This window comes from Tamandua tetradactyla, chromosome 11 (genome assembly GCF_023851605.1).
Source record: "Tamandua tetradactyla isolate mTamTet1 chromosome 11, mTamTet1.pri, whole genome shotgun sequence".
Classification (NCBI taxonomy): domain Eukaryota; kingdom Metazoa; phylum Chordata; class Mammalia; order Pilosa; family Myrmecophagidae; genus Tamandua; species Tamandua tetradactyla.
This window is the reverse complement of record NC_135337.1, coordinates 86,965,982-86,993,238: the sequence shown is the minus strand read 5'-3', so window position 1 is coordinate 86,993,238 and position 27,257 is coordinate 86,965,982. Positions and strand designations below refer to the sequence as shown.

At 35.7% G+C, this 27,257-nt stretch overlaps 1 pseudogene; it reads left to right on the top strand.

The window, feature by feature from the left end:
• Positions 1-1,792: 1,792 nt before the first annotated feature.
• On the top strand, positions 1,793-22,423 carry LOC143649213 (olfactory receptor 7A17-like; annotated as a pseudogene).
• The last annotated feature ends 4,834 nt before the right edge of the window (positions 22,424-27,257 follow it).

Sequence of the window (27,257 nt, the reverse complement as noted above, 5' to 3'; positions counted from 1 at the left end):
GTCAAGGAGGTTTTGGTTCAACTGGAAATGAAATTTATTGGCAAATATTTATTGGGGATGATCACCCAGAAATTACTATTACTATTAAAGATAAAATTTTTCTGGGATTGATTGATACTAGAGCTGATGTAACTAGCATAGCTAAAAGATACTGACCCCAGAATTGGACATTAAAAACTTTTTTTACCAGCATAAGTACCATGACTGATATTTATCAAAGTACTGAAACATTTGAAGTAATTGGCCTGGAAGGACAAAAATCAAGATTACAACCTTTCGTGGCAGATGTCTGTTTGAATCTCTGGGGCAGAGACCTGCTTTTCCAGTGGGGAGCATATTTACATATCCTTCACTTATCAGATAAGGCAGAACAACTATACTTAAAGATACAATTTCAAAACACTAGGCAAACAAGGAATTATTGAGGTTAGGATATTCTAAGGATGAACAAATTTATAATGGGGGCCATTGAAACAAAGGGCATAATTACCCCAATAACATGGCTTATTACTACACCAATATGGGTGGATCAATGGCCCTTCCTCAAGAAAAATTGAATGTCCTTCATAACCTTGTCCAAGGGCAATTGCAATTACAACATATTGAACCTTACCAAAGCCCATGGAATTCTCCAGCTTTTGTTATTAAAAAGAAATCTGGGAAATGGAGAATGCTGAATGATTTAAGAGCAGTAAATAAAGCCATGAGCCCTATGGACACACTTCAACCTGGGGTTCCTCAACCCTCTATGATTCCTCAATCTTGGAAAATGGTTATTACTGATTTAAAAAATTGCTTTTTAAATATCCCTTTGCATCCAGTGGATGAAGAAAAGTTTGCATTTTCTGTTCCAGCACTGAATAATCAGTGTCCAATGCAAAGATATCAATGGTGTGTCTTACCCAAAGGGATGAGGTACAGTCCCACCATATGTCAACTATTTGTGCATCAACCCTTACAAGAAATAAGAAATAAATTTCCATAGGCCCTTGTTATTCACTATATGGATGATATTGCATGTGACAATGATGACTCTTTGGGAAAGGTTTTCGGTGCTATCATAAAAAATTTACCTCAATATGGGCTGCAAATAGCTCCAGAAAAGATTCAAAAGACTGAGCCTTGCCTACACTTAGGAATGCAAATAGCTGCAAATAAAATAATTCCTCAAAAAATACAATTAAGATGGGATAATTTACAAACTTTAAATGATTTTCAAAAACTGTTAGGAGATATTAACTGAATTAGACCCACTTTAGGGATTCCTAATTATATGTTACAGAACTTGTTTGATATTTTACAAGGAGATTCTGATTTATTAAGCAAAAGGCAGTTAACATCTGTGGCTGAACAAGAGTTACAATTAATTGAACAACACATTCAAGAAGGACAGCTTGTTCAAATAGATCTAGAAAAGCCTGTTGATTTTATTATTTTCTTTACCTTGCAATCTCCCGCAGGTCTATTTTGGCAAGATGGAGTTTTAGAATGGATTTCTTTTTACCAAACAATAAACAAAAACGCTTACATACATATCTGCAAAAAATCATTTCTTTAATAGCCAAAGGTCATCAAAGATATTATCAAGTAAGACGTGACGATCCTAATCGCATAGTGTGTGATCTCACAAAGGAAGAGATTCAAAGTCTATATACTTTCAATACCTCTTGGCAAATAGCATTCATTAAGTGACTTCAAAGGACAAATTGATAATCATTTGCCTATGTCAAAACTTTTACAATTTCTAAAAAGAGCACAATGGATCTTGCCTAAAATAGTTTGGGCTTCCCCGATGGAGGGAGCCATTACTGTCTTTACTGATGGTAGCAGTAATGGACAGGCTGCATATGTTACCCCAGGAGAAAACAAAAGTTGGAAAACGCCTTACACCTCAGCCCAGCAGGCTGAATTGGCAGCTGTAATTCAAGTATTGCAAAGTTTTCCCCAATCTCTTAATATTGTTTCTAATTCTGAATATGTTTGCCAAACAGTTACTCACATTGAGACAGCTTCTTTGTTTGAAAGAGATGAATTGTCCCGAATGTTTTTACATTTACAAACATTAGTCAGAAGTAGAATTAATCCTATTTTTATCATGCATATAAGAGTTCATACCAATCTTCCGGGTCCTTTGTCATTACAAAATCACCAAGCAGATACTCTTGTGAGGTAAAGCAAGATCCCACAACACTTCACAATTGAATCATATCAAGAGCAAAGGTCTGTGAAAGAAATTTCCATCTTTATCTAAACAGCAAGCTCAGAACATTGCCAGGACTTGTCAGATCTGTGGACCTTTAAATGCACTCCCATTTGCATCAGGGGCTAATCCTTGAGGTCAAAAAGCAAATGAATTATGGCAAATGGATGTTACTCATATTTCACATTTTGGTAAAATGCAGTTTGCACATGCTATCATAGACACTTGTTCTCATTTCATCTGGCCTACTGCACAATCTAGAGTGAATTTCTGCCATGTTAGATCACATTTACTTAATGCTTTTGCTGTTATGGGATGCACTCAATCAATTAAAATGGACAATGTTCCTGTTTATACAGGAAAACAACTTCATAAATTTTGTACTAATTTTAATATTACTCATATCACAGAAATTCCACATAATCCCTCAGGGCAAGGAATTATTGAACAAGCAAACCGGATGGTAAAGTCTACGCTCTTGAAACCAAAAGGGGGGGATGATGATCAGGAAGATGTTATAAAAATAAGTACACCTAAAGATCAATTAGCAAAGGCATTGTTTACTCTAAATTTGTTAAACATTTATGATAATTCATCAAAGACTCCTGCAGAACAACATTTTAGTAATTTGGAAAAGAAAAATGATACAACCCAAACAGAACTGCAGCTGCAACTAATCTATTGGAATAATGTTAAAGATGATTTATGGAAACCAGGAATGGTAAAGTTGTGGGATAGGGGATTTGCTCTTGCATTGCAGATGATGGAACCTTAGTTTGGTTTCCCTCCAAGAGAATAAAAACCAGACATGTTGACCCAGATGAAAATAACTAAATGGGTAATGTATACTATAGGACATACAATTTTAATTGCTGAAGAACAGGGACATATTTATACTTATTGGGTTTATCTGTGGGCCTTAACATGAGCCAATCCAACTTTACCAAAACAATCTGAATACAAGTTTAGGATTCCCAGTTCCAGTAAGAAGAATACTGGTGTCAAATTTAATTCTTCCATTTTTAGAAAGACCTGTATGCATAAGTCTATGGAAACAAAGTATACTTGCCTGTTAGATGGGAAAGAAAGTTGGAATGGATGGCAGTCATGTCATATGGATTGGGCAGTTATCATAATTAATGATTCCTATGGAATTGTAAGATTCCCATGTGAGGTTGAGGATAACAGACTATATGGACAGGCAAGCTAAACCAGAGTTATTACATAGAGGATGATTTGTGCCAAAATTTGGGATGATAAATAAATTACTCAGAGAAATTTATGGGAAATTTTCCTATGACTGGGACCAATTTTTGTAGTGAATTCTAGTAACTATAAGTTCTCTTTAAATAGCAACCATAAATACTATATACATATAAGAAACCAAACATTTAATTGGAGAATTATTCTCTATTCCCTTGTCTCCAAGCATTTATGTTGCAGAAAAATGAGATGATTGTAGTGGCAAGGAAAAGAAGAGGTATCTGACTGCTGGTGCAGATGTCAAATCCTGGCAATCCTCTACAGAAACACAAGTCCTGATCCATTTGGCAAAAGAATATCTGAAAAGGACTAAGACTAATTGGACTCATTATTATAGCTGTCTTTGGAATCATTGGAATTATCACAGTGGCTGTGGTCACTGGAACTGCACTGTTAAGTTTGGGGCTGTTTATACTTTTTCTCTTCCTCCTCAGCTGTGTTTAACAACAAATAATCAAAGTCAGAAAGCTTGACTGGTAGCCAATGATGGGTAAGCCCCTTCCTTCAGAGCTTAAGGGCAACCTAAGACAGGCACAGTCACTAAGCAAAGCCATGCTAACAATGTTATTCTTGCAAGAACTCTTGGTTCCTTCCCAAATCAAAGTCAGAAAGCTTGACTGGTAACCAATGACAGGTAAGACCCTTCCTTCAGAGCCTAAGGGCAACCTAAGACAGGCACAGTCATCTCAGCTTATAAAATAAAAAGGGGGAAATGTAGGAGCCAAGGGTTAAAACAAGACCTGAAGGTTTTGTTGGGAGCAGCTGGCCTCAGGATGGCAGCAGTAAACTGTGGAGATTGTTATGTAGAGCAGTCTGGAAGGAAGACAATGTTTACCCCAAATGGTTATGTTAAGTATGAAGGAAGAGAGCACTGAAAGACAAGCTCTCTGTTCTTTCAGGAAATGCATGCATGCTTTTTGTCATCCTGCAGTATTTAAGCAGGATCTGGATAAGAATAAAGTTGTCTGATGTCTGATGTAAATTTAAACTTCAGACACCCTGAACCCATCTGTGTCTGTCTTTTTTCTTTCTTTTTCTTTCTTTCTTTTTCTCTTTCTTTTTTCTTTCTTTCTTTCTTTCTTTCTTTCTTTCTTTCTTTCTTTCTTTCTTTCTTTCTTTCTTTCTTTCTTTCTTTCTTTCTTTCTTTCTTTCTTTCTTTCTTTCTTTCTTTCTTTCTTTCTTTCTTTCTTTCTTTCTTTCTTTCTTTCTTTCTTTCTTTCTTTCTTTCTCTTTCTCATCATTCCTTAATATATTTCGAGCTCCATTTCAATAGGAAGGAAAATGCACCATAGCTTGTCTCTACCACCTTACAATGAATGTATGCCTCATTTAAGTTTATCCCAATACCCTTGGGTACTGCTCAAATTATTTAGTTAATCAAACTGTTATTATCTCTATTCATTTAAATGGGGAGCAAAAAATAAAAACTCTGTATTAGAAAAATATCTACTGTAATAAATAAAACTCAGTATTTTATATTTTCCCTGTCAAATATTGACAATTCACCTGTAATAATTACATTCACTACATTGGGTTAGAATTACCAACATCCTTTATGTAAACATTTTCATAACCTCAAACAGGATCTCTGCATCAATTAAACAATATCTCCCTCCATGTCCTTCATGCCTAACTACTGGTATACTGTCATCTACTATCTATTCCTATGAATTTGCTTAATCTATGTATTTCTGAAGCCAGATCATACAAATTTGTCTTATTTGTTTGGATCACTTCATTCAAAATTGCACTGTCAAATTTCCCTCAGGCAGGTTGGAGCATACAACTTCATTTTTTGTGGGTCAATAATATTCCATTGTATTTATATGCCACATTTTGTTTATTCACCCATCAGTTCTGGATTGTTGGGTTGCATCTACCTTTTGGAAAATAGTGAAGAATAATAATGATATCAAGGTAAAAGTGGAAAGGCAGAGAAAAGATAAGACCTAGAAAAGGGAAGCCTCAGCTATTAAAATAGTGAACAAACAGAAATTTATATTAAGTGTGGCAAATGGGAGTGTAATGTAGCTGAGAGAATGAACAAGAGTAAAACCTAAAGGACCTCTCAGGGAGATACAATAACTAATATCAAGATTAAAGTTGAGAAAAAAATATAGTACTAGAGGAAGTCTCAAGTCAACCTTTTAATATATTAAAAAGTATTCAAACACAGATCATGAGACAACACATTTTACTAAGTTCAAGAAAAGTAAAAAGAACCTTAAAAAATATACAATGGCATGAACATATTTCAAACCTGATACAATTAAAACCTCTTCATTGGAAAAACACAAGGATAGTTGTAATTTGCGTCAATAGGCATTTTTCTGAAGAGTAAATACAGATGACTCAAAAGCACATGAAGAGATGCTCATTTTCACTGGCTGTAAGGGAAATGCAGATCAAGACTACAATGAGACACCACCTCACATGGTAAGAATGGCTGCTATTAAACAATCAGGAAATTATAAATGTTGGAGGGGTTTTGGAGAAACTGGGAGTCTTAGGCACTGCTGGTGGGAATGTACGATGGTGGGCCCACTATGGAAAACAGTTTGACCATTCCTTAGGTAGCTAAATATCGAGCTGCCGTATGACCCAGCAATAGCACTACTTGGTATATACCTAGAAGAGCTGAAAGTAAGGGAACAGACAGTTGCACACTGATGTTCACAGGAACATTATTCACAATCCCCAAAAGATGTAAACAAAGCAAATATCCATGAACAAGTGAGTGGATCATCAAAACATGGCATATACATACAATGGAATATTATGCAGCAGTAAGAAAAAATGATGTCCTGAAACAATGTGGTGAAGCAGGCAATGACTTGAATGAACATGTGGGACATTTGGTGAGACAAAACAAACCAGAAGCAAAAAAGAACAATGGTATGGTCACATTTAGAAAATGCTTATAAGAAAAGAGGGGCCTAGATTCTAAGCTTTTAGAGCAGACACATTAAGACCAGAGTGGTGATTATTCTTTCTGAATTTTGAGAGGCTGTTATATATATATATATAATCAGATATTTAGAGATAAGGATGAAACTGAACAGCTTAAGGTTAAAGTAATTCAGAACATAGGGGTAAGAAAGACAGTGTCTGTATTTTAGAGCCATGCATACTCTTTGAGACCAATGGAAGAACGTTTCATTTGATCTGGAACTGAAATTTTCTATAGTGTATAATCTACTTCAACCTGTCTGTATAGCTCATTTGAACAAGTGAAACACAGGAAGCACAGAATCCTGTATAGATTACTGTAATTCCTAGAAACATCCTAAAATATATTAAGCATATAATAAAAAAGTATTGACAAAGTCCCCTGAGGGAGGGGAGGAGGAATATGGAACTATTAAACCTTACCATCAGGAAACACACTGATACTGTGTCAAATTTTAGGGATACCCAAATCAAAAGTCCATGTCCTCAATCATTAGGCTTACTCTTCTGAAGCTTATGTAGGCAGCAGAAAAACTTAGACTACAAGCATGCCTAAGAGCTACTTCTGGAGGACCTCTGCTGTTGCTCAGATGTGACATCAGACTCTCAAAACCCACCTCTGCAAGTGACGTCACTGCCCTCCTCCAACATGGGACATGACATCCAGGGGTGAAAGTCTCCCTGGCAATGTGAGAGAACACTCCCAAGGTTGAATCCATACCTGGTACCACATGATCAACAATTATGTCATGACCAAAAAGGGGAAAAGAAGTGTAATTAATAAAGTATCAGTGGCAGAGAGAATTCAAATAGAGTTGAGAGGCTACCGTGAAGGTTGCTCCACATAGATCTCACTACCTATCATAACCTGCCAACCCCCAACCAGGACCATTCCAACCAACCCTAAAGAACACCTAGGGCAATTTAAAAGATTCCACAAGGGTTTTAGACACTAGAGTAACTTGCCAAAAGCCTACAACCTCTACATGGGTCCCTGGTCCAGATACGTCCTGAAACCTAACCCTGTCTCTCCAGAATGTCAGATAGTCTCATCTGCCTGCCCCATATTAGTGACAAAACCTTCCAATATGAAAAATTTAAAATTGCCATAACCTAAATACATCTAAAAAGAAATATAGTGGGATTAAAGTTGATGGAATTATACATAGAAGATAGGACTTAACAAAGGAATATGGGTACTGAATCATTAAATTTATATCTCTTTTAGTGTACAGTATTGTAGAGCAGTTAGAAGTAAAAACCTAAAATTGTGAAATTGTAACCCATGTCAATGTCTGAAATATGTCCTATAACTAATTGTGGTGCTGTACTTGGAAATTTATAGCTTTTTGTGTATATTTTATTTTTCACAAAAATAGGGAAAAAGTTGATTGTGATGATGAAAAGAATTTAAGCCATCTAGCCCCCTCCCCATATTCTGGAGCAGCTAGAAGGAAAAATATGAGAGGATTGTATGGTAGTCCATGACAAACTCTGGGATCTGACCTCTAAACACTTTTTGAAGAATGCTTTGAAAACTATTTCTTTTTTGTTTCTTTGTTTTGTATATATGTTATATTACACAATAAAAAAAACTTTAAAAATATCAAATCAATGAATTGAGAGAGGATATAAAGCAGACCTTGGGTGAACACAAAGAAGAACAGAAAATTTGAAAAAACAAATCATGGAACTTATGGGAATGAAAGTCATAAAAGAATGGAATGAAAAACAATGGAGACCTACAACAACAGATTTGAAGAGGCAGAAGAAAGGATTAGTGACCTAGACGACAGGACACCTGAAATCTGACAAACAAAATAAAATATAGGTCAAATAATGGAAAAACCTGAGGAGTGCATCAGGGAACTGAATGACATCATGAGGCACAAAAATATGCATGTTATATGTGTCCCAGAAGACGAAGAGAACAGGAAAGGAGTAGAAAAACTAATGGAGGAAATAATCAGTAAAAATTCCCCACCTCTTATGGAGGACATAAAATTACAAATCCAAGACATGCAACAAACCACAAACAGCATAGATCCAAATAAACTTACTTGAAGACAGTTACTAAGCAGATTGCCAAATGTCAAAGACTAAGAGAGAACTTTGAAAGCAGCAAGAGTAAAACAATCTATCAGATACAACAGAAGCTCAATAAGAATATGTGTGGATTTCTCTGCAGACACTAAGGAGACAAGAAGGTAGTGGTGTGATATATTTAATATTCTGAAAGAGATAAACTTCCAACCAAGAACTCTATACCCAGCAAAACTATCCTTGAAAAATGAGGGGCACTGAGTGTGGGCACATGAATGGGCATTTGCACATTGATGTCTATAATGGAAGAGTTCACAATCCACAATGGATGGGGGTGGCCTCAGGGTACAACAACTGAGGAATGGAAGTGGGAACCATGGTGTATACATATAAACAATGGACTATTAAGTGAAGCAAGAAGGAATGAAGTTGTGAGGCATGCAACTAGGTGAATGAACCTTAAGGACTGTATGTTGAATGAAATATAAGAGGGAAAACGACATTTAGTCTCTTCGGATGTGTAATTCAGTTATTGATCTGTTACCCTTCTTTGTTTTGAGTATAGGCCTCCATATATATTAATTTCACTTAATGGCTGCCCTTCCTGGTAACCACATAGCCTCTTGCAAGGCCAGTATTTCTGGTACATTTTTAATTTCCTTTTCTCCCGATGTCAAAAGTCCCTGCTCCTGATATAGTGCCCCATGGACATGCGTAGTTACAATAGTGTATCTGCTGTCTGTGTAGATGTTGACAACCTTTCCTTTTCCCCACCTTAGAGCCTGGGTCAGAGCTATCAGTTTGGCCTCTGGGCCAAAGTCCCATGTTTTACAGCATGAGCTCAGATAACATGGTCCACAGTTAGCACCACAGCCCCCAAATACCTGCTTCCCTCTGAGATGTAACTGCTCCTGTCTGTATATAATTCTTTATCAGGATTTGGCCAGGGGTTGTTGGTGAGGTCAGCCCTCAAGTTCATGAAAGATTCCAAGATCTCACAACAGTTATGAATAGGCTCAGATGGGTCACCATCCAGAAGCAAGGTGGCGAGGTTAAGAGCCACCATTTTTAGGAAGCAGATTCTTGGGGGATCCAGTAGCAATACCTGATACTGGGTTATCTGGGCATTTGAGAGCCATCTTACACGTGGGCTCCTTAGTAATGTTTTTACTGAATGTGGGGCCACTATGTGTAAGTCTTGTCCCAGAGTTAATTAGATGCTTCTTTTGCTAAAATGGCAGTGGCAGCAATGGCCCAGAGGCAGCCTGGCCACCCAGCTGCTACATAGTCTAGTCTTTTAGACAGGTAGACAACTGTTCTTTTCCATAGTCCTAGCATTTGGGTGAGGACTCCTTTTGCTATTCCTCAGTTTCAGCGACACATAGTTGAAAAGGTTTGGACAGGTCAGGCAAGGTTAAGGCAAGGCACTCACAAGTGCCTATTTCAGCATTTTAAAAGCTTTTTGCTTAGCCTAAGTCCAGATTAGAGCTTCCTCCTTTCCCCCTGTGCTAGTGTACAGGGGTTTTGTTATTTCTGCAAACCCAGCAATCTAGAGCTGGCAATATCCACCTGCTCCTAAAAATTCCCCATCTGCCTTTTTATTTTGGGTCATTTAGGATAGCTTCAATCCTATTAGAAGACAAATCTCTTTTTCCCCTTCTAATTCATACCCTAAGTATGTTGCTGAACTGGTGCAGAGTTGAGCCTTTTTGGCTGAGATCCGATAGCCCAACTGGGCTAGTTCCTGTAACAAGTTCTTGGTTGCCTTTTTACAGTTTGACAAATTATTAGCTGCCAGTACATATTGTAGGAGGGTTATCTCTGGATGCTCTTGTCTAAAATGAGTCAGAACTGGCTTAGTCCTCATCAAACAGGGTGGGAGAATTTTTGAAGCCAAGTCCAAGTTAGTTGTCCAGAGAACCCCCCACTAGGTGAGTCCATTCAAAAGTAAAGATGGTTTGACTTACTGTGGCCAGGGGTTCCTGTCTAATAGCTGTCTAATAAACATGTCTAATAGCTGGGTGCATTGGAAAAAAACAGGAAGTCTTTAGAAATTTTGAAAGAGATACAATTGCCCTTCCTTCTGGAGTACACTTAAGTGTTAGTAACTTTGCTATCCTACATTGTGTCTAGATGATATGGTGTGATATGGATGAGTTGGACTAGCCCTTAACAGACATTTCTCCCTCCCTCTGGTTTTGGATTCTGTGTTGGAGAGGATGTTGAAGTCGCATGTACAAATGTAATCAATACTTATGGGAAGAGCTTCTTACTACCTGAAAAAGAGAAAATGTTGCATTTGCTGATCTAACACTTCGATGGAGTCTTCTTGATTATGCAATGTTCCTGAGGATAGCAGAAGCATCATTTTATGGCTGGATTGTTTTCTAAGTGTTTTTTTTCTTTCATTTTTTTTCTAGTTGAAAGACATACCTCTACCTTCACCAGAAATATTGAGAGTATATGGCTATTAAATTTCTTCCCAAAATTTTTTAGAGATTTTTATTGAATGAGATTTCTCCTTAAAGAAAAGGAGTAATGCAAGTAAATTATTAGATACAGGAACTGATTGCAAATATTCCTGTGTAAGATTCTGGGAATTGATATATAAAAAAGTTGGAAGTGAGACCACAATGTTGCTGTGTACTTGGATAAATGTATAAACTAGTGCATTATAGCTATGACAAAGAATAAACACAATATACTGTTTATTGTCATCCCTAAAGAAAGTGCTTATGAAAGATTTTGAAAACTGTCTGATTTATGTGATAAATATTTTGTTGAGAATTCAAACTCATGTATGTGGGTAAGGTTGGTTTTTATTTCCCAGAAACACACAGAAAATGACAAGCTGAAAATTTTAATCCTCAGATTTGGCACAATCAAAACCAGGAAATTTGTAGGGCTGCATGTATCAAATCTCTTCTGCCTGTAAATTGCATTTCTGATGTGGGTATGAATAAAACAGAGTCTGATACTTGGGTTAATACATTGCAATATAAGTGAACTCACAGCTCAACCAAAGATATTAAATGAATAAAATAAATGGTGACATCTTTTTTTCCCAAACTGGACATTACTTCAGAGCAATCTCTCATCTCAAAATTTGTCAATGGCTCTGAGGAAGAAAGCATTGGTGGTATTCTACCTCACACAAAACAGGGCATCTACAAAAACTCGTGATGTTATTACCTGATATCTTGCATTGGTAGTTTAAAAAAACACAGTTGGCAATGGGAAAATGACCCAAATTGCATTTCAGGAACAGTAAAGGAGGTCTATGAGTGTAGGAAGTGCCAAGGGAAAGTTACTGAAAAATCCTTACCAATAAAAGCAAAGTTTAAAGAGCAAATTTGTGTCCCTGAAAGAAATCCAGGGATTAGTTAAACCATCAATGATTGAAGAATCAGGGGCTGTAATGTCTCTTATACCTCACCTAACTTTTATGCAACTCTACACTCAAATTCACAGATGGAGATGGATGTGCGTATTGAAACTTCAACATGCTGAGACTCAAGTTCAGGATTCACCCTGTTTCAAGAGCTGATAACGCAACCCTGGCAACAGGTACAGAGCATTTGAAATGACAAATTGTTTTCACCAAAAGCATATAACACAAGAGCAGTTTATTTCTTCTTTTAGGGAGGCAATGCACCTCAGCCCTTCCAGTAATTACAATAATTTATATGTCCCTAATGCCTGTATTAAACATTTACCACTGAATATTAAGACCTAAGAGTCTGGCTCAATACTGAATCCTGGTAATATAGTCCTAGATGTTGAATGACTTAAAAAAATACAGAATATATAATGTTTCTTGATGCATGTAAAATAGAGATAAATTTCTAGTAACAAAGCAGATAGCATGTTAACTTTATATACACTGATAGGAGTCCTTTGATTAACATTTCACAATATTTTACCTCTGTTAATGAAGAGTAAATTTCTCAACTTTCGGCAAAGGATCCTTGCACATAGAGACCGTCTCAGCAGGAAATTATTTTTAAGGCATGATTTATGTCCTTGTTTCTAAGACAGTAGATAAAGGGGTTCAGCATGGGAGTGATCACTGTGCACATCACAGAAGTTATTGTACTTCCCTTGTGTTTTGTGCAGATGTGGAACTAAGACACACTCCAAAGGCTGTACCATAAAACAAGGACAAAACTGAAAGATAAGACCCACAGGTAGAAAATGCTTTATACTTGCCTCCCCATGATAAAATTCTCAAAACAGAGCATTCAATCTAAGAGTAAGAGAAAAGGATGCCAGTGAGTGGAATACCACCCAGAATTCCAGTTGCAAAATATATCACTAGGTTATTGAGGAAGGTGTCAGAACACCCAAGTTGGATTACTTGAGTAAGTTCACAAAAGAAGTGAGGAATTTCCAACTCTGTACAAAAAGTCAATCAAAAAACCATTAGACCACAGTGGATAATTTCTTTACTATTCTGTTTGATTCAAATTGCTAGCATTTTGCTGAAAATTTCTGCATCTTCATTGATCAGGACATTAGTTTTTCTTTTTTATTATGTCTTTATGTTGCTTTGGTGTCACAATAACGTTTGTCTCACAGTATGAGTTAAGAAGAGTTCCTTCCACTTCGATTTCAAAATGTTTCAGTAATACTGGAATTAATTTTTCTATGATGTTTGATGGAATTCACTATTAAAGCTATCTTGCCCTGGACTTTTCTTTTTGGTAGGTTTTTGATTACTGATTGAATTTCTTTATTTATAATGGTCTGTTGAAGTCTTCAATTTCCTCTTGAATCAATTTATTAAAGTTGAATTTGTAGCAAGTTGTCCATTTCTTCTTGTTTATCCAGATTTTTGGCATACAATTGTACATAGTATTTATTTATAAACCTTTTAATGTATTCAATATCTATTAATTACCCCGTTTCATTTTGGATTTTAGTAACAAGCTTCCTCTATTTCTTTATTTTCAGTGTAGTTAAACATTTGCAATTTTATTGATCTTTACCAAGAAGCAACTTTTAGTTTCATTGGTTTTTTCAATTGTTTTTCTCATCATTTCATTGAACTCCAATAGGCTAATGTTTATTGTTTCCTTCCTTCTACTAGCCTTAGATTCAGTTTCTTCATATTTTCTAGTTCCTCAAGATGTGAACTTAGATTATTGATCTATGATCTTTCTTCTTCTTAAATATAGGCATCTGTAGATATAAATCATCTTCTGAACAGTCATTTTGCTGCAACCTGAAATTTCTGGTATGCTGTGGTTTCCTTTCCATTTGCCTCAAGATATTTTCGGATTCACATTGTGCTTCATTTTATTGATTGATTGATTGATTTTTGGTTGCAAGGCCCAGGAGTCAAACCTGGGTCTTCTGCATGAAAGGTTAGCATTCTAATCACTGAACTAACCATGCATCCTGCTTTATATTTTGACCCTTTGATTGCTTGAATTTGTTGTTTAACTTCCACATATCTGTGTACTTTCCATTTCATTCTCTTATTGATTTCTAGCTTCATTTCACTGTGGTCCGAGAAGATGCTTTGCATAATTTCAATTTTTTTAATCTATTGAGACTTGTGTTAACAAATATCTGGTATATCCCAGAGAATGGTCTATGAGTACAGCAGAAAAATATATGTTCTTCTGTTTTTCACTTAGAAATAAATAGGAGAATTTAATGGAAAATACACAAATACTTGGAAGTTAAACAACAAACTCAATCAAAATGTCAAAAAATAAATCACAGTGGAAATCTGGAAATATCTTGGGACAAATGGAAAGGAAATCACAGCATACATAAATTATGAGGTGCAGCAAAATCATTGTTCAGAAGATGATTTATAGCTGTGGGTGCTTATATTAAAAAAGAACAAAGGGATATATGAGTGATTCAGTGGTAGAAAGAGAGGAAGCCTATTACTAAAATCAAAATGAAATGAGGTTATTCATAGATTTTGTATAAGTTAAATGTTTTAGGAATGAATATTATGAACAGCTGTTTGTCAACCATCTGGATAATCTAGAAGAAATGGACAACTTCCTACAAATTCATCTTTCCTATTTGACTCCAGAGGAAATTGAAGATCTCAACAGACCTATAATAAATAGATTCAATCAATAATCAAAAACCCATTAAAAAGTGAAGTTTAGGACCAGATGGCTTCAATAGTGAATTCCATCCAACATTCACAGAAAATTTATTTTCAGTAGTGCTGAAGCACTTTGAAATAAAAGAATAAGGAACTCTTCTTAACTCCTTCTATGAGGCTAACATTATTGTGACACCAAAGCAGCATAAAGACATAAGAAAAAAGGAAAACTAAGGACCAATTGCCTTTATGAATAAAGATGCAAAATTTTCATAAAATTCTAGAGATTTGAATTAAACAAAATAGTAAAGAAATGATCCACTGTGTCCAAGTAGGATTTATCTCACAAATTCAAAGGGATTCAACATATGAAAATCAATCAGTGTAATACAGCACATTTGTAGAATGAAAGAGAAAAATTATGTATTTTAAATTGATGAGGAAAATGTGCTAGACAAAAGTCACTGCCATTTCATTATAAAATCATTCAGAAAAAAAGCAGAAGGTAACTTTGTCAATATGATAAAGGGCATATACATAGAAACACAGCTAATATATATTTTAATTATTTAAATATTTCAGGGCTTTTTATTGTATAATATAACATATATACAAAGCAAAGAAAGGCAAAAGCAATACTTTCCAAGCACAATCAATAAGTAGTTACAGAACAGATTCCAGAGTTTGTCACGGGCTACCATTCCATCATATCAGATTGTTCCTTCTAGCTGCTCCAAAACACTGACGGCCAAAAGAAATGTAAATATAGTGATGCAGCAGCCATATTGTTTGTTAAATCCCATTTCTCTGTCATATCTCATTCTTCTTTAATCCTTCTCCCATTCTACCAGGATCTTTGGGGACTGCATGTTCCGCCTTTTTCACGTTGATGAGGTGTGTCCACACTAAAGGATAGGCGGATGTAATTCATTGACAATCTTGGAGAGGCTGGTCTCTCTGGCTTTCAGAATTTGTCTGCCCTGGGAATCCTCTTGGAATTATGTTCCAGGAAAGTAAACCTAGTGCGTGAAACACTTATAGAATCTCAGTTTGAGCCTTAGGAAAACACAGCTAATATTATACTCAAAACTGAAAAAGTTGAAGCCTTCCTTTGAGGTCTGGAAAAATACAGTGCATTTTTACTGCTCCTATTCAGTATTGTTCTGGTAATTAAGGCAATGAAATGAAATAAAAGGCACCCAAATTGTAAAGAAAGAAGTGCAAATGTCTGTATTCACAGACAACACAACCTTTATATATAAAATATGAATTCATCCAGTAGAAAACTCCTAGAAATGATAGATGGATCCAGCTAAATGCAAGTTCCAAAATTATATGAAAAAAACCTGTCATGTTTTCTATATCAGCAAACATATTTCCTATCTGTAAGTTTTTTTAAAATTCATTCAGCAAACCATTAAAAACGTTAATTTTAATTCAAGATGTGAGGCACTTATACACAGAACACTAGAAAACATTTCTGAAATAAATAGAGAGACCTAAGTAAAAGGCAAGATACCTGTTTTCTTGGATGGAAATAATTAATATTATTAAGGTGTCAATAATACCCAAAAGATGTATAGCTTGAACATGATCACTCTCCAGCACCCAAGATCCATTTTAGCAGAAATGTAGAAGCTGATCCTCACTCTTATGGAATTACACTTCACCAGGTCTTCAGTACCACCATCAAATGCTGTGTTTATCTATTTCCATGACTGTTTGCTGTTTGACAGGAGGCACAATATATTACACTTTTATTTCATTCTCAGACTATGGTTTAGTGATTACCATATAGTGTTGTTGAATGACTAAAAATACGTAATTGAGTGAATTGAACAGATATTGCTAACTATTGGGGAGAAAGGAAAAGCAGCAACACCAGCAATAGAATTTTTGAGAGAGGGCAGCCCCATAAATCAGATCAAATATCAGAAGAGAGAAATCAAAGACAAAAGATATTTTAGTGTTCCCAAATCTCTATTCTGAATCACTGATAGGGAAATCATTTTGGGAAAACTTGCACTACTAGAGCCCACAGCTAAAGACATGTGAGAGTCTACTGGGATAAGAGATGGACAAGAAGTTCCAAAGCTCTCTCCAAAGGGTCAAAATTGACTGAAGTTTGCATTGCATTTCCTATTTTGCTGCAGGGAGCTAAATATCTTATGGAGCAGAGAGACAAAATAAGATTTCATTAATAAGACTCATCGGAATTAAATCCATAAAAAGCATGGAAACATAAATGTTTTGCCTATACTATCTCGAGTCCAGTTTACCAATCTCTGGTGAAACGTAATTTCGCCTTCTAGAGACCTCATGAGTATTTTCATATTCCTGCCCTTCCTGGGAGCAGAGCTTTCAACTTCATCCATCTTTCAAGGAAGACTTGGCATTGCTGAACTCAGAATCTTCTTCGATAATTTCTGGGTGAGTCATAGAATCTAGTCATGAGTGTGGGGAATGTATTATGAGTCCAGGACCCTTTTTATTGATTGTAACTTTAGGGATCAACAAGGATAACATAGAGATAATCATCCAATGTCCTAACCAGGTAAAACCCTTGTGGTCAAGGAAAGTGATGAATACACTAAAGTATCTTCTTTCTCATATCTGTCTCATCTAATGTTACTCACACTCATGGGCTTCCTTCATGGAAGTAACTTTTTAACCACATTCATCAATTTCTTCTTTAAATCACTCAACAAAAACCTCATTCATTAATTCCTTCATGGTAGGCAGTGTTGTTCTCATTATAATAAATAAGACAGTGTTGTGTATTTGAAAGAGATTATATCTAAATGTGGCAACAAACATAGAAATGGGTGCATCCTATAACGTGCGGTGAAAACTGAAGTTCTGATGAAGTGGACCCAAAAGTCTGAACACATCCCGTTGAAGTTCTTGAAGCTTTCCCAAGGGAGCTGGGAATTGACTGACCCTGGCTTCAGGAATATTTTCATTACATTAGCAATTCCAAGAGGAGATGGTGGTAGAATCCATCAAAAAAAGAAGACATGGATGCAAATCTGTGATCGATAAAATTGCAAGCTGTGGTTAGGTCTAAAAGAAGATTTCAATATCTGATGAAGAATGATAGGGAGGGTATGAACAAAGCAACCTGAGCATGAGCAGGTTCTAGCAGCCACATTACAGAGAGCTTTGTGTTTTGTCCACAAGATTAATATTTATGTTTGAAGCTATTGGAGAGTCAGTGCAGGGTTTATAGAAGGTGATGTTCATGAAAATTCTTGCTCTGTGGAAAATTCTGGATCAGTTTCTGTTGTCAAATTCCTGGGGATGTGATGAGGGCTGGAAATTGCACAGCAGCAGTGGGCTTGGAGGTTAGGGGAATAAGTATGAGTGGGGTTGAATCAGAGCATATAAAAAAGACTTCATATATACTAAGCACTATATTGGACATTTAATAGTCATTTTTAAATTTAATTATTTCAATTATTAAATGGAATTTGTATCTGTGTTCTGACCTAATGGGTGATGAATATGAATGTTACAGCAGAGTCATATTCTTTTCCAAGGCATGTAATCATATCTGGAATGAAGCTCAGAGTTTGTTTCCCAGGTTTTTGCATTTCATTAACAATTTTACTTCTAAATAAATGTAATTTTTAAAAACAGTGTGAGATTTACAGAAAATTTGAGTGGGTAGTAGAGACACTTTCCAGAACAACACATCCAAATTCCCCTATTCTGAACATGTTCCAACCAAAATATGTTACATCTATTTGTTCCAAGCAATGGCTCCTCAGGCTCTACTTGTTAATGATGACCTGGATATTTTTCAAGGGTCCTTGTCAGGTGTTTTGTAAAATGTCCCTTAGTTGAGATTTACATGATGTTCTCTTCATGATTAGACTGGGGTTGTGCTTTATGGAGAAAAACACTAGCGATGAAATTCTATTTTCTTTGCATTATGTATCCAGGATACATCTTATCAATGTGACTCTTCACTATCGAGGTTGACGTTCATCAACAATGTTTGTCAGGTTTCCCCACTTCAAAGTTCCTCATTTCCCCACTTTTCCGTATATCACCTTTGGAAGGGCATTAATACATGAAGACACACCTTAGGAGTGGGAATTAACTTCACCTTCCTGAGACAGCAGTATCTACATAAATCATTAGAATGCTTCTGTATGGGAAATTTTTGTCTTCTTATTAAAATATTAAATAATTTATTTAAGTCATTATAATCTCATGACATTTATTTTATACTTTGGGTTGTGATAAAAATACTACTCTATTCATCTTGTTCTGCAGTTTATTTTAGGTTTGGCAATGAAATGTCATTCATTGGGGATATTGATTTGTCCCCATCCCTGAAGACTTTATTTTAGTACCTACTTAATTTCTGGTAGTACAACATGATCCAGGCTCTTCTTGTATATTTCAGTCATTTCTCCAAGGAAACATTTATTTGAAGGATTGAGTTTAAAACCAAGGTCTGGACACTACATGTGTTTCTTGTTACTGAGACCTGCAAGTGTTCTCCACTGACAGAGTAAGGAAATATGTGTGTCTGCCATGTTGTGCATATACACATATCTATAAATATGTCTGCATGTAGCCTCCTATCTGTATTAAGGTACTCATGTTAATGTGTTTAACTCTATACCATTACCATATAAAACATTGTAGACTCTTTCCCTTGCTTATGGTTAACCTCCCACTCTGCAGTGGGAAATGTACTCTCCTCACCTGACATCCATCCACTTAATTACTTGATTCAAATATGGAAGTGATAGAATTTCAACCCATACTCTGGTGAGATAAACTTTATCCACTACAATACCTTTCTTATGCATGGTTTCTGTCCTATTCATTTTCCAGAATCCATTCATATCCAGTTTTACCATTTCAGCACTTTGTCCCCTCATCATCTCAGTAAGGGTTTTTCATATACTTGCAATGCAGTTAGATTATTTTGTTACATTTTGCATTCCATCCCTGTATTCCTATTATCTTGACAATGAATCTTTCATTTCCATGTACTGCTGTTTGCATAGTCTTTGTTTTGTAAAGGTTAGTGTGTTTTACCAAATGCATAAAGTCATGCATCTATAAGTCTAGTATTATAGAGAATAACTTCCCTGCTCTAAAAACTGCTCTGTGATTCACCTGTTCAATCCTCCTTCCCTCTCCCCAGTTTCTGGCAACCATTGATCATTGTATTGTTTATTTTGTTTCACTTATCCAGTCATACATTTGAAAGTATCCTTATGTAAGATGTTTTGACTCACTCATTTTAATTATCAGTAATCATTTAAGATACATCCTCAACTTTTGAGGGTGGAGGAATCACTTAATTTTAGCACTGAATAATATTTATTGTACACATCAAGCAGCAGAGTGGGTTCATCCTTTGACTTTGGTAGACGTCTTGGTTGTTTTCAGACTTTGCAGTTTGTACATAAAGCTGCTATAAATGTTTGCATATAGTTTTTGTGTGGACTGAAGTTTCCAAATTAGCTGTATACATAAAGACACAGTTTCTGGACTGAATCGTTAGACTATGCTTAGTTTTGCTAGATACTGCCAAACTGTCTTCTGGCTGCACCATTTTGGTTTCTTACTGGCAGTGAATGAGAGTCTGCACTGTTCCTCAGGTATTCTATGCCACTGAAGTTTAATTTTGCAATACCCTAACGACAAATGATGCTGAACATCTTTTCACATGTTTATTTACTACCCGTATATCTTCTTCATTTCAGTTTCTGTTCAAAATTCAGTCCCATTTTTAATTGGGTGTTTCCTTTCTTATTAAGAAAGAGTTATTTATATATTTGCATGCAAATAATTTATCAATGTCTTTCACAGAGCATAAGTTTCATATTTTTATGAAATCCAATTCATAAATATTCTTGTCTCATGGATCATGATTTGGGTGTTATTTCTAAAAACTCATCACCAAAGTACAGGCTACATAGATTTATTTGGATGTTTTATTCTAGAAGTATTACACTTTGCCTTTTTAATTTTGAGTGCAGGATTCATTTTGACTTAATTTTTGTGAAATTTAGGCAATGCCTGGTTAAGATCCTTTTCTATTTTGCATGTGTGTATGCCATTGTTTCATAGCATTTGCTGAAGAGATCATACTTTTTCCATTAAATTGTCTTTGCCCTTTGTCAAAAGCCAGTTGACTCCATTTGTGTGGGTCTGTTTTTGAGTTCCCTAACACTTGATCGTGTGTCTACTGAGTTACCACAGATTAGTGCATGTGTCTATTTCACCAACACAGTATGTTTTGATCATCATGTTTTTATAGTTACACTTAAAATCAGGTAGCATTGGTTCTACAAATTTGTTCTTCTTCAGTATTGTTTAGGCCATCCAGGACTTTTGTCTTTCCTTAGAAACTCGAAAATTATTTTGCCAATGGCTACAAACTGACTTCCTGCTTTTGGGAATGGGATTGTGCTGAAAGTATTGATCAGGTATTGATCAGGAGATGAAATGGCACATTAACAATACTGATCTTTCTATCCATAAAGTTGGAAATTTATTTAATTAAAATTTTTAATGTAGTAATCTATATACAACTCAAAATTTCTCACCCTATCCATTTTCATGTGTGCAATTTAGTAATATTGACTGTAATAATAATATTGTGCTACCATTACCAATATTCTTGTTCAATTTTTTTCATTGTATGGTCCACAACAACTTGTCAAATGATTTTTGAATGAATTAAAGCCTAAGAACATTTGAGGTGGAACATATCACCTTTGGAAAAAGTTCAAAATTATGGACAAGGATGGCTTGTTAGCAATCGCATCAAGGAGAAAAAAGAACATTTGTTTACTCTGACATTTTCAGATAAATTTCTATATAAGAAATAATTATTTCAAAATGGTCACAAGACAAACCATAATATTTGTGTTAATTTGCTGAGTGTTGCTTGTACCTAAACCTGCCTTGCTGTGGTTTCTGTTCCAGTAGTTTCATGAGCTACATGAAGCAGAGAACAAAACACACATTTCAGGATTTATCTTTCTGGGACTCTCAGAAGACCCAGAAGTGCAGCCCCTCCTATTTGCTCTGTTCCTGACGATGTACCTGGTCACTCTCATTGGGAACCTGCTCATTGTCATGGCCACCATCTCAGACACCCACCCGCACACACCCATGTACTTATTCCTTGCTAACTTGTCTTTTGCAGATATCTGTTTCACCTTCACCACTGTCTCAATGATGCTGGGGAACATCCAGACAGAGACCAAAACTATAAGTTACAAAAACTGCCTCACCCAGATATGTTTTTTCATAGCTTTTGGAATATTAGACAACTGCCTCTTAACTGTGATGGCCTATGACCATTATGTGGCCATCTGTCACCCACTGCACTACATGGTCATCATGAACCCCAGGCTCTGTGGTCTCCTGCTGCTGACATCATGGGTGTTGAATGCTCTGGATTCTCTTTTACATGGCCTAATGGTTTTGCGATTGTCTTTTTGTACACAGTTGGAAATTCCTCACTTTTTTGTGAAGTTTCTCAAGTAATCCAACTTGTGTGTTCTGCCACCTTCCTCAATGACATAGTGATGCATTTTGCAAGTGGAATTCTGGGTGTTATTCCACTTACTGGCATCCTTTTCTCTTACTTTAAGATTGCATGTTCTGTTTTCAGAATTTCTTCACGTGGAGGCAAGTATAAAGCACTTTCTACCTGTGGATCTCATCTTTCAGTGGTGTCCTTGTTTTATGGTACAGGTCTTAGAGTGTATCTTAGTTCTACTGCTACACAAAACACAAGGGCAACTACAATAGCTTCCGTGATGTTCACTGTGGTCACTCCCATGTTGAACCCCTTTATCTATAGTGTTAGAAACGAAGACATAAAGCATGCCTTAAAAACAATTTGCAACTGAGAAAGTCTCTCCTTAGAAGGACACGTTGCCTCAGATATTTACTCTTCATTGACAGAAGTGAAATACTGGGAAATGTAAATCAAATTACTTTTATCAGTGTAAATAAAGGTAATATGCTATTTGCTTTATTACTAGAAGTTTATCTCTACATTTCATCTATGAAAAAACTGTGTTTATTCTGTATTTTTTAAAATCATTTGACATCTAGGAATGTATTCCCAGAATACAGTATTGAGCCAGATTCCTCTGCCTGAATAGTCAGTGGTAAATGTTTAATATAGGTCATCAGAGACCTGTTAAATTATTGTAATTACTGGAGGGGTGAAGGTGTATTGCCCACCTGAAAGCAGAAATAAACTGCTGTTGTGTTATATGTTTTTGGAGAAAATCTTTTGTCATTTCAAATGCTCTGTACCTGTTGCCAGGGTTTTGTTAATAAGCTCTTGAAATAGGGCACATCCTGGACTTGAGTTACAACATGATGAAGTTTCAATAAGCCACATCCATCTGCACTTGTGACTGTATGATGTAGAGTTCCATAAAAATTAGATGAGGATATTAGAGACAATACAGCCCCTGATTCTTCAATTATTGATGGTTTTACTTTCACTGGATTTCTTTCAGGGATGCAAATTTGCTCTTTAAAAATTGTTTGCATAGGCAGGGACATTTTTCAGTAACTTTTCCTTAGTACTTCCTACAATCATAGGCCTCCATTAACAATCCTGAAAAGAAATTTGAATCATTTTCCCATTGCCACCTGTGTCTTTTTCAACCATTAATGCAAGATATTAGGTAATAATACCACAATTTTTTGTAGATGTCTTATGTTCCTTGTGAGGCAAAATACCACTAATGTTTTATTCATTAGAGCTATTGGCAAATTAAAGTGATATTTTGAAATGAGAGATGACTCTGAGGTAATGTCCAATTAAGGAAAAAAGATGTGACCATTTATTTAATTCACTTTATATCTTTTGCAGAGTTGTGAATCATTTATATTGCAATATATTAACACAGGGATCAGACTTTGTTTTAGTTATACCCACATCAGAAATGTAATTTACAGAAAAAAGAGAGTTGATTGATGTAGAGCTGCAAATTTCTTGGATTTGATTGTGTCATAATCTGAGGTTTAAAATTCTCAGTTTGTCATTTTATGATGTCTCTCCAGGGCAAATAAAAGACCCACCTTACTCCACATTCATTGAGTTTGAATTCTTAATAAAATATTTTATCACACAAAGCAGACAGTTTTCCAAAAGTCTTTGATAAACACTTTCTTTAGGACTGAGTATAAACAACATATTGTGAATCATACTTTGCTATTGCTAAACATGCACTAGTTGTATGTAGTTACACAAAATACACAGCATCATTGTGGTCTCACTTCCAACATGTTCATGTATCAATTCCCAGAATCTAATCCAGGGAGATCCACGCATTTACAGTCAGTTCCTGTATCTAATGATTTACTTGCATTACTCCTTTTCCTTAAGAAGAATTCTCTTTCCAAAACGATCTCTAAAAAATCTGTGAAGGAATTTTGTAGGCATATACCCTCAATATCTTTGAAAAAGCTAGAGGTATGTCTTTCAAGTAGAAAAACCTGAAAAAAAACAAAGCCACTAGAAAAGAGTCCAGCCATGAAATGCCATACTTCTGCTCTCATCAGGAACACTGTATAATCAAGAAGACTCCACTAAAGTGTTAGATCGGCAAATGCAACATTTTCTGCAATTCAGGTAGTAAGGAGCTCTTCCCATAAGTATTGATTACATATGCACCTGCTAGTTCACCATCCTCTCCAGCACAGGATCCAAAAGTGGAGGGAGGGAGAAATGCCTGTTAAGGGACAGTGGATCTCATCCATTTCACACCATATCATGTAGACACCATGCAGGACGCCAAACTTACTTAGACTTGAGTGCACTTCATGAGGAAGGGCCACTCTATCTCCTTCAAAATTTCAAAAGACTTCCTGTTTTCTTTCCAATACACCCAGCTCATAGACATGTTCTGAATAAAAGACATTTTGCAGAGCATGTCCTAAGTGAAAATAATGGAAAACTTACTATTCTTCCATATACACCAAATCTTCAAGCTTTGCTTCTGTTACAATTCCAGCAACTCCAATTATTTCTCAGATGAAAAATATTCCTGGGATTGTTAGTACAACTTTATTCTTCTCCTGAACTGTTAAATTATGTAATAACAGTTATGATTAAATTTGAACTGAGGTAATAGATTTTTTCTCACAGAAAATTAAATTTTATTCTTGAAGAATCTATACACAGATACAAGGAAAAATAATCAAATTATGTGCTATTGGTGAAAGAACTGCAGTGTTGGGATTCATTTGAAAGAAAATGTTGAAGGGTCAATAAAATTTATATATCTGCAAAATAATTTTTCAGGAATCAGGTTGAGAGATAAACACCATTTTAAAGACGAAAGTACTACTATTTTTCCAGCAGATGTAGGGGATTTAATTCTTGTCTTCAAACTGTCAGTGTTATGTTATTTAGAAAGAACAAAAGACTCCTTTAGAGTCAGTATGCTCTGTTCAATAGTATTTCGTTGGATACATCCAATAATTATTTACCAGGACCTTTCCATGCAAAATTTAAGATGTACAAATAGATGCATGCTTTCTGTTGAAAGATTAATTGTCAAGAGTAGGAAAAGTCAGAATAAACAGTATCAGAAATAGAGAACAGGATTTAAATTCATACACAGAAGAAAACAGAAACAGAACCCTCATGTAGTCAGTGTCAAAGGCCATGTATGTGATATATAAGAGGAATGAATCATTCCACCCTTGCCAAAAGCTGTGTTCCAAAGAGAAACAAATGACCGAGTTCCAATATTGGATGAGAGGGCCTTGGAAAGTATCTCCTAATGGTTTTCTACCTGTGAAAATATTCACATTTTCCTTCAATTTCAGATCACCTTCCTCAGAAGTATTGAATGCAACCATGAAGCTCTGAGATAAATCGAGCAAACTCAGATTATTTATGTTTCATCTCCTTGAATTTCAGATTGCAGATATTTTGTTTTTATCTGTTACCTTGGGTAGGAAACAGAGTCAGTGGATAAAAGAATCACTTGTATTAGCCAGAGGATGTCAGTTGCGCTGTAGGAAAAAGTATGACAGGGAATGCTTTACCTGCAATAGCTACAGGAAATAGGGAAAATCTACAAACATAAATTTGTTTTATTGTCTAATGTCTTTTTCTGTATTCCACTTTGGTTCCTATTGCAACCAAATTTCTTTGAGTTTCACTTCAGGAAAATTTTAAATTTTGATAAATGTATATTTCAGCTGTTGATGCTCTATTTGATGTTTTTATTTTATTAGAAGTTGTGGTTTAAGGAAACTCATGCATAAAATGTAGATTCACATACACAACCCCACCATCAACATGTGCATGGCTGTGGAGAGTTTGTTGCAATGGATGATAATATTTTTTGTAAGTCTACTTCTTTATTGACAGTAGCTAACAGTTTTAACAGTTGATGAAAAATTATCAAAATAGTACTCTAATGACTGTCCATAGTTTACATATGGGTATTTCCCCCCATATTCCCAATCTACCATTATTATAGTTTTTATACATGTCTTTATTTTAATTCTTATCTACCCTGGATAGAGAGAGTGTCAGTCACAAGGGTTTATACTCAAATGGTCACATGATGAAAGCTCTATAATAATGCCATCCTTATCAAATATCAAGGCTAATGGATTACAGCATGTTCAGGTATTTCCTTCTGGGTATTCTAAAGAACAAGAAAATAAAAACTTGTGACCTATCTATATGAGTCAGTAGTCACAGTCATTTGTTAAACTCTTATTTCCAGTGACAACTCCCTCTCTCATTTGACCATTCTCTCAGTCTTCACGGAAATCTAGCAATGACCATTTTGCTTTCATGCTGGAATAAGGAAAGAAACTGGTTGACGTCCTTTGAGAAACTCTTACCTTTGGGTTTCAAGCTTAATTTGGATAGCAATAATTTGGAGTCCTATGGTTTCTGAATAAAATAAAGTTAATGAGAAAAACTTTTATAGATTATTAGAATACTGTGTTTCCCTCAGGATTTTAAGGAATAGTTTTGGTGGTGGGTTGGCATCCTGTGGGATTATATAATATCTGGCTGATGTCTGCATAAGAGTAACCTCCAACAGGACTACTCAACTCTATTTGAAATCTCTTGACCACTGAAACTGAATTTTGCCTCATTTCTTTTCCTCATTTTGGTCAACAAGGTCTTTCCAAACCCATGATCACAGGGCCAGGCTCATCCCTGGGAGTCATATCCTATGTTTCTGGGAAGACACACCCATTAGAATCATACTCCAATTGTGGGGAGCAAAGTGAGTTTTTTGCAGAGTTTTTCTGAAAGAGAGGCCACATCAGAGCAACAAAAGTCATTCTCTGAGGGCAACACTTAGGCATAAGTATAAGTAGGCTTAGCATCACCATTGCAGAAACAGCTTTCATAAGGACCTGCCTTAAGATTGAGATAATTTGGTAATTTCCCATATGGGGGAAGATTAATACTTCAACATTACTCCCAGCCTCTCAAAAGGACTTTACAAACTCCTTTTTATTTTTCTGCCCAAAATACTATAGAATGTATAAGGGTATTATGTTAATCTGTACAGAAAAATAAGATCTCACTCTCTATTCAGGAATTAAAAGAAGTGGTTGCCTCCATGAGATGGATCAGGATTAAAACATGGCTTTTCTAGGGTACATAATCCTTTCAAACCTGGACAGATACCACAGAATATTTGTCCTTTCACTACTGGTTTATTTCACTCAACATTA